We start from the raw sequence: 9,918 nt of genomic DNA on the forward strand, positions 1-9,918 counted from the left end.
ATTGGGTTTTTACTCAAAAATAAAAAAAAACTCATTTACTTAAACTCATTATTTTACAAAAAAAAAAAAATAATAATCCCAAACTTCATGACACAAATTGAGGTTTTCATATAAAACCTCTACTATTGGACATAAAATTTTTATTTTACAAAAAAAAAAAATGAGGTTTGCATAAAACCTTTCTACTTTATGTAAATCTTATATTGCTAGACATAATTTACGAAAAGTGAGACTTAATTTACATAAAGTTATTGTTTTACAAAAAAAAAAGTATATTTTTTGCAAAAAAATGAGGTTTCATAAAACTTTTTAATTTTACGTAAATCCTATACTGTTAGATATAATTTACGTAAATTAAGTTTTAATTTATGTAATGTTATTTTACAAAAAAAGTTGAGTTTTACGCAAAACAAAAAAAAAATAAATCTTATACTGTTAGACATAATTTATGTAAAATGATAGTTAATTTACATAAACTTGTTATTTTAGATAAAAAATCTTTAACTTTGTGAAAAAATTTGAGGTTTATGTAAAATCTTTCAACTTTACGTAAATCTTCTACTGTTAGCCATAATTTACGTAAAGTGAGAGTGAATTTACATGAATTTTTTATTTTACCAAAATAAATCTCTAACTTCGGAGAAAAAATTGAGGTTTATATCAAATCTTTCAATTTTACGTAAATCCTTTATTGTTAGATATAATTTACGTAAAATGAGACTTAATTTTCGTAAAGTTGTTATTTTACAAAAAAAAAAACAAATCTCAAACTTTGTGAAAAATTGAGATTTAAGTAAAATCTTTCAACTTTATGGAAATCCTCTACTATTAGACATAATTTACCTAAATTTTACAAAAAAAAAATCTCAAACTTTGCGAAAAAAAATTGAGGTTTACATATAAACTATCAGCTTTACGTAAATTCTTTATTGTTGGACATAATTTACATAAATGGAGACTTAATTTACCTAAAGTTATTATCTTACCAAAAACATCTCTAATTTCACGAAACAATTGAGGTATATGTAAAATTTTCAACTTTATGTAAATCTTATATTTTTAGATATAAGTTACATAAAGTTGTTACTTTACAAAAAAAAAAAACCTCTAACTTCACGAAAAAATTTGAGGTTCACATAAAAAATTTCAACTTTATGTAAATCTTACACTGTTAGACGTAATTTGCATAAATTGAGACTTAATTTACATAAAATTATTGTTTATACTTAATTTATATAATGTTATTTTACAAAAAAAAAAAAAAACACACAAACTTTGTGAAAAATAAAGTTTTACATAAAATCTTTAGATTTTACGTAAATTTTTTATTTTCAGACACAATTTACATAAAATCAGACCTAATTTACATAAATGTTGCAATTTTACAAAAAAGAAAAAACAAACTTTGTAAAAAAAATAGAGATTTTTACGCAAAACTCTTGAACTTTATGTAAAACCTTTAAGTTTAGACATAATTTACGTAAAGTTGTAGTTTTGCAAAAAAAAAAAAAAAAAACCCCGCCAACTTTGTGCAAAATAGAGTTTTATGTAAACTTTTTAAACTTTAAGTAAATCTTTTATTTTTATACATAATTGACGTAAAAGTTCCACTTAATATACGTAAAGATGTTATTTAAAAAAATCATACAAATTTTGTGAAAAATAGAGTTTTACGTAAAACCTTTGAACTTTATGTAAATCCTTTAAATTTAGACATAATTTACAAAAAGTTGGATTTAATTTACGTAAAGTTATATTTTTACAAAAAAAAATCAATCTTTTTACCAAAATACAAGTTTTACGTAAAATCTTTGAACTTTATGTAAATTCTTGATTTTTTGATATAATTTACATAAAGTTGTGCTAAATTAACGTAAATCTATTATTTTATATAAAAACCTACCAACTTTGTGAAAAATAGAGTTTGACATAAAACATTTAAACTTTTACATAAATCATTTATTCTTAGACTTGATTTACGTAAAAATGGATTAAATTTACGTCAACTTGTTATTTTATAAGAAAAAACCCACAAACTTTGTGAAATATAGAGTTTTACCTAAAATCTTTGAACTTACATAAATCTTTTATTTTTAGACATAATTTACTTAAAGTTTGACTAAATTTATGTAAAGTTATATTTTTTAGAATAAAAAAATTAATAACTTTACAAAAAAAACGAGTTTTACGTAAAATCTTTAAACTTTATGTAAATCCTTTATTTTTATGTAATTTTTTATTTATGAGAAAAAATCCACAAATATTTATGCAAAATAGAGTTTTACGCAAAACTTTTAAACTTTATGTAAATCATTTAATTTTAGATATAATTCATGTAAGGTTGTATTTTTACAATAAAAAATTCAATAACTTTGAAACATAAACGACTTTTATGTAAAGCCTTTAAACTTTATGTAAATCTTTTATTTTTAGATTAATTTATGTAAAGTTGGATTAAATTTACGTAAACTTGTTATTTTATAAGAAAAAATCCATAAACTTTGTGAAAAATATAGTTTTACGTAAAATCTTTAAACTTTACGTAAATATTTTATCTTAGACATAATTTACATAAAGTTGGACTAAATTTACGTAAAGTTTTACAAAAAAAAAAGAAGAAGAATAACTTCACAAAAAAGCGAATTTTATGTAAAACCTTTGATTTTTACATAAATCTTTAATTTTTAGACACAATTTACGTAAAGTTGGACTAAATTTACATATGCTTATTATTTTATAAGAAAAAATCCACCAACATTTTTATGAAAAATAGAATTTTATGTAAGACCTTTGAACTTTCGGTAAATCATTTAATTTTAGACATAATTTACGTAAAGTTGGACTAAATTTATGTAAAATTATATTTTTATAATAAAAAATCAATAACTTTGAAACAAGTTTTATGTAAATCCTTTATTTTTAGAGATAATTTACGTAAAGTTTGACTAAATTTTTATAAACTTGTTATTTTATTAAAAAAAATCCACAAACTTTGTGAAATATAAAGTTTTATGCAAAACTTTTGAATTTTACGTAAATCTTTTAATTTTAGACATAATTTACAAGAAAATTGGACTAAATATACATAAGTTGTACTTTTATAAAAAAAATCAATAACTTTGCAAAAAAACAAAAAACAAATTTAGCATAAAACCTTTGAACGTTACATAAATCTTTTATTTTTAGAGATAATTTACGTATTTAATTTACGTTTCTATTAAAACAAAAGGTCAATTTCCCATAAGTCAATCTGTCTTGCGACGGATAAGAGAGATTACGGTTGTTCACTCAAGGTAAGGGGAGCAAAATGAAAACTAGAATCTTCGCACTCTACTAGCCTCGGGAAAGAGAGTTCAGAGACGCTCCAGAGCACCCGCTAGGAGAGGTAGCCTAATGCTGATCCCACACTCGTGCCCAAGACCCCTGTTAAGCCCAAAATATACCTTAAATGTCATCATTATTTACATCAGTTTCACTACGAATTTGTGCTGTTTATATCTATTTAGCGTATTTTTACGTCCGAATATGTTTCTTTCATACAAGGTACCTAAATATTTGGTAAAATCCAAATAGGAACGAAAAGAGATCAGAAACGAAGAAAAAACCCTACAAAAGGAGTCGAAGATGACAAAAATCAAACGCACCGAAACGAAGACGATGAACGAAGTCGGAGACAGGATAAACATCCCGTGTCGCGATCAAGATTCCTTATTCTCGGTCGCGACATGCGTCGCCCAGTCACTTTTCCCTTTTGTCCGAAGGCTGAAATTTCACTTCCCTATTCTCGGCTGAGAATTTCCATTCCTAGTAACTTCAGAAATCCTGTCAGCACAACATACACTTGTTCGTTTTCAAAGAAACGCGTCCGTTCGATTGGATAGAAACGTCTCTTCGCAGCAGACATGCCCCTTAGACTCGACTCTTCAACAACTATAAATAAAGAGTTGATTTCAGAGTTGAAAAGAATAAATTTATGCAGAAATTCTGAGTCAAACGATTCAAAGTTAGAAGTTCGATTTTGTAAAAAACAATATGATGTACACACATTGTTTATCAAATAATTACATACACATTAGCCTTTAGATTTAGATTAAGATCTGTTTATATTAGTTTACATTTTGGTAGTAGAAGAACCATCTCTATTCCGAAGATTCAGCGAGAAGATTAAGTAATGGATTCGACCCACGAGCCTGACAACCTCTAACGAGGTTTGAGGAAAGGATTGACGACCCGGAACTCTCATGTCGTTTGAATGCTTCCATGCTTTTTATTCTCTGTAAACTTGTATCAAATTCATACTTCATCTAATAAAGTTCATGCAATTCAATAAATTTTTATGTAGCACTTCTGTAAACGATCGAAAGTGAGTTCTGGTGTTTTCATTAAAACGTAGTTAAATTCAATATCTTTATAAGGAAACTTTGTTGAACACTTAGGCAAATTCATTCTTCGAGAATTAATTTGGTTAAGGTAGCGATCTATCCCGACCGTAGGAAGATTGTCTGCGGTTCAAAGCCTTTTAATTGAAGGAGTTTACATTATTACATTTTTTAGTTTATACAAAGTTTAAAGTTGTTTTCTTTGCTTAATGCAAACGAATACAATTATTCTCTTATTTTAAACACTAAACGTTTCTGTTTTGTAATTCATACTCAAAACAGAATTGATTTCTAACATTCTACATATTCCAGCCTAATTCTTATTCTATCTATTTCAAAACCAATTTCAAATAACGATTATCTATTTCTATAAACCTTAAGTCGTATTTAAATTACACTTAAATAAGTTTTCGTTAAAAAACGTTCCCTGTGGGATCGATATCTTTTTATTACTACAAGCGAAACCGTGCACTTGCGGAAATCGCTCAACAAGTTTTTGGCGCCGTTGTCGAGGAACGCCAAATTTTTTTTAAAAAATTTAGATTTTTCGTGTTTTATTTCGAATCTAAGTTTATACATACTTATTTTAACTTTTGTAATTTATTAATTTTAATTTACTAACATATTTATTTTTCAAATTCTGTTTTGAAGGTAGTTTCGGTTCGTGCAAAAATTTCAAGTTCATGCGCAGTTCTCGAAGTTCAGGCATTGCACCAAACCCAATTGACCCAGAAATTGAAGAGACCATTAAAAAGAAAAAGAAAGACAAGAAAAACAAAATTCAGAACCACAGCCAGAAAATATGGCAACACTTATGGATTACGCTGGGCCAGGAGTAGCCGGTGTAACAAATAGCATAGTTAGACCCCAAATAAACGCACACCAATTTGAAATTAAGCCAGCTTTGCTTAATATGTTGCAAAATAATGTAACATTTTATGGGTTACCTAACAAAAATCCTAACACCCACTTGACAAATTTCTTAGAAATTTGCGACACTTTTAAAATAACAGATGTGACTGCCGAAGCAATCAAACTTCGCCTCTTTCCTTTCACTTTGAAGGATAGAGCCAAAGAGTGGTTAACTTCTATACCAGACACAACATTTGAAACTTGAGACCAACTAGCCCAAGCGTTTTTATCAAAATATTTTCCTTTAGCAAAAACCGCAAGAGTCATAAAAGAGTTAACATCTTTTTCTCAAAATGATAATGAAACTCTTTATGAGGCTTGGGAACGTTTTAAAGAACTTCAATGTTTATGCCCACACCACCAATTGCCCGATGCACTTTTAATGCAAACATTTTATAATGGATTAAATCCTACAACTAGAGGTTCATTAGATGCTATGTCGGGAGGGTTATTTATGAAGAAGACATCAGTCCAAGCAAGAGAACTTTTGGAGAAAATGGCAATCAACAGCAGTATGTGGCCCGCAGAATGTGGACACATACCAGTGGCGAAACCATCATCCTCAAACACATCGTCAGTTAAAGGTATAGTGAATCTTGATCCAGTCGCGATGTTACAAGCCCAATTTTCTGTCTTATTGCACAAAATTGATAGGTTTATGGTACCGTGCGATGCCAACGGTAATCCAATCCAAACAGATGTGGATTATGAAGGTATGAGCGAGATCGAACAGGTAAATTTTGTCAAAGGGAAAAACCAAACTAATAATCCTTATTCTAGTGCTTATAATTCTGGATGGAGGAATCATCCTAACTTTAATTGGAAAGATAATAATAATAATAATGCAAATGCTAATCAAAATCGTACCAATAATTATCAAAATCAATCAAGAGATACGATTAGCACTTTATCTTCTAAAATCGACAAATTTATAGATGCTATCAGTGAAAAAATAAGTAATCACGACGATGGTTTTAAACGGATCGAGAATAAATTCGATCAGCTTATTAAAAACCACTCATCCAGCATCCATAATTTGGAGGTTCAAATTGGACAAATTGCTAAATCAATTCCATCCCGAAAAGAGGGAAGTCTTCCCAACCATACAGAAGAAAATCCGAAAGAGCATGTAAATGCTATCACTCTTCGTTCAGGGAAAAATTACTTAGGTCCGGAAATGCCTGGAGATTCTACTTTACAAGGAACTGATTTACCAACAAAATCCAAAGAAGATGCATTAAATGCAAAAAGTTTACCAATTGACTCAAGTACAAAAACATTTGTACCCAAACCACCTTTTCCACACAAAGTCCGAAATAAGGACTATGACAAACAACTTTTAACGTTTTTAGACAAACTTAAAAACTTGCATATTAATTTGACGTTTATGGATGCGATTACGCAAATTCCTAACTATGGTAAGTTCTTAAAAGATTTAATTTCAAAGAAAATTAGTTGGGAAGGAATTTCATCCATTTCGCTAACTGAGGACTGTAGTTCAATAGTGTCAAGCAATTTACCCACTAAACTCAAAGATCCAGGATGTTTTACCGTTCCGTATAAGTTGGGAGATATTGAATTCCCAAGCTGTCTTTGTGATTTAGGAGCAAGTATAAACTTAATGCCGTTGTCTATTTTTAATAGGTTAGATTTAGAAGAAGATATCAAACGAACCAATATGGTTTTGCAATTAGCGGATCAAACCACTAAGAAACCATATGGTATAATTGAGGACGTTTTAGTTAAAGTTGATAAATTTATTTTTCCTACTGATAGGGGTATTTTACCCATATCTTTTAGCGTGATTTACGGGTTAATTTTAGAAGAAATAAATAAGTTTAATTACAAAAATAGACTGTTTTAATAAAATAACGAAATAAAAATAAATTCCATGTGTTAGACGAGGTGCTGCGGCCTAATCTCCCGGACGGACCGAGGGGTGGACACCTCATGGCGACGTAAGAGGTGATTGGCGCCGAAAGCAACCAATCGCGGAATCAAGCTGCTCGGCAGGACCGGAGCTCGGAGATATGGAAGAGTCGCCACCCACGAATGGGAAAATGAACACCGATCCCTTACGGGAGACCGGTGTGGGTTCGGGAAACTTAGGTACGAGCCGAGAAGGCTAGCTCCTTTCCGGAGAAAGGCTACTAGGCACCCCGACATCGCCCGGTTATGAACCACCGGCCTCCTACTCAGCATGTTAGGCGATAACGGACTAATCGTATATTTCTTTAAGTTTAAAATTCATTTGAAACCTTTTCTTTCTCGTTTTGAAAACCGTTTTGAGCATATATTATTGAAAAGCCACTTTAGTAAAGAATCACCCATTTACATTAATTCCAAATACATAGGAAAGAGAGGGGAAGAAGGAAGAATTGATTTATTTACAACGTGATTTACATTTCGTGTTATATGCTAATTCTATACTAATTCGCTTCCCCAAAACGAGTTCATTTACATGGTTCGCACCTTAATCGCCGTTGGAACGATTTAGGTACGTTTCAAAACCCCGTTGGATGAAGTTCACTTGAATCGCCGTTGGAACGACTCAAGTGTTTGAAAATATTAAGATAAAAACCTTTAATAAGAAAACGTGGTTAAGCATACAAGTCAATTTATTTTGTATAAATCATTTAAGAAAACGATTCCAAAACTCTATTATTCACAATGAAAACGATTTTAATTACAAGGTTCGCTTAATCCGTCGTTGGAACGGACTAAGGTTTTAAAACGTGATGTTTTAAGAAATGATTTAAAATGTCAAGAAGACACTATTTATTTACATTAGAGACCTCTAAAAAACCTTTAGTTTAAATAATTGAATTGAAAACTCTTTTTGTGATTTATTTTCCCCTTTTTACTCAATAGACTCTTTACTTGTCATAATTACAACAATAAACATATTAAATCAAAATTCACTCCAAATAAAACCCATTTAAAATATGGACCCATAAATGTCCAAAGAATGAAGGAAATAATATAGGCATACATATACATTTTATACATATATTTGAAAATAATGAAATAAACATAATTTAGGAAACCAAATAAAGAATATCACCTAATATAGCTAAGTATAAACATAATAATGAAAATAAAAGATACTAAAGATAATATACTTTCACCATACTTAAAAAACAAGTAAAATAATGAACCAAGTTCATTGTTAATAAGAAAATAAACCTTATACCCCCAAAATAACTATCATAATAAATATATAAAAAATAACTCTCCCAAATATACATTAAACATCAAAATGACTCCTAATTATCCTCAAAACACCTTCTAATTAATTACCCAAAGTGCCCAAATGAATAATCCTCTAAAATAATACCCAATATAGTTTAAATGAATTAAATAGAAAATATATACATATAGTTCACAAAACCAAATTGATGAAAGAAAAGATATATAAACACTTTAAATAAATATATGTACAAAGTATTTAAAAATAGCTTAAAAGAATATATTACATAACTATACATATATATATAAAGGACCTAAAGTCTAAAAGTTGAGAAAGAGGGACCAAAACAGCATTTTTTACATTCTGGCAGATTTACCGACGGAAAATCCGTCGGTAAACAGCAATTAGTGACAGAAATGGTAAATTACAGCAGCACTCCAATTATTTCCAGATTTTATTCAAAAGCTTTAAATCAAGTCTAATTCAATCGTTTTAGATTTCCGAACTACCAAAAATGGATCATAGTCTATAACGGAAGTTCCTAAAACGACGTTTTTATTTTAAAACATTATTCGGAAATTTCTTTTTTTAAAAAGCTTATAATTACAACGTCTTTTAATACCCGAACTACCTTTTTATCGGATCACGGTTCGTATTGGGATATCAAAACGAGGTTTTTTATTTTAAAACAAAACCAAATTTTATTCAACACGAGATGAAAATTAAATGAATACACAAAATTAAATAAAAAGTGATAAAATAAATGAATAACTAAATAAATAAAAATTATGACATAAAAATAAATAAATAAAAGAAATAAATTAAATAAAATAAAACGAGTCTAGTCCTCGGATAATACCTTAAGTTCGGTATTGACGGTTGGCGTCGGTTGATTCCACGAATCGTACTTTCCGGTGTTTTTGGTAAAATTTTAACTTTTAGGAGATTTGGAATTTTTAGGAAAAAAAATGTTTTTTCCCAAAAAATAAATTTTCTCTCTCTAAAAATGTCTAGAGTGAGAAAATCTTTCCCAAAAAGCCTCCTCTCGAATGCATGGGGATCCGTGCCTTTTATAGGCATTGGATCCCCGGAAGGAATGGGCGACGCCCGAGCAAAATCGGGCGTCGCCCAAAGGGGTTGGGCGATCGCCCAACCCAACAATGTTGGGCGATCGCCCAACAGAGTTGGGCGAGCGCCCAACAATCGTTGGGCGCGCGCCCAACGTCGTTGGGCGCTCGCCCAACGGCTGCCGGGCGCGCTCGCCCGACGCCTGCCGGGGCGCGTCTCGCGCTGTCGGGCGCACACGCCCCGTGTCCGTCAAGCGCGCGTTCCGCGCCGTCGGGCTCGTGCGTCCAACGGACGTCGAGCGCGCGACACTCATAGTCGGACGCGTGCGTCCAACGGACGTCGAGCGCGCGTCCCGTGCTGCCGGGCGGG

At 30.7% G+C, this 9,918-nt stretch overlaps 1 non-coding gene across 1 annotated transcript; it reads right to left on the minus strand.

Moving 5' to 3' along the window:
• Positions 1–5,550: 5,550 nt before the first annotated feature.
• Positions 5,551–5,657, minus strand: LOC136228088 (small nucleolar RNA R71). The gene has a single exon (XR_010688423.1). It is a non-coding gene; the product is annotated as a small nucleolar RNA R71 (small nucleolar RNA).
• Positions 5,658–9,918: the final 4,261 nt, after the last annotated feature.

Source organism: Euphorbia lathyris, chromosome 4 (genome assembly GCF_963576675.1).
Source record: "Euphorbia lathyris chromosome 4, ddEupLath1.1, whole genome shotgun sequence".
In the NCBI taxonomy this organism is placed as follows: domain Eukaryota; kingdom Viridiplantae; phylum Streptophyta; class Magnoliopsida; order Malpighiales; family Euphorbiaceae; genus Euphorbia; species Euphorbia lathyris.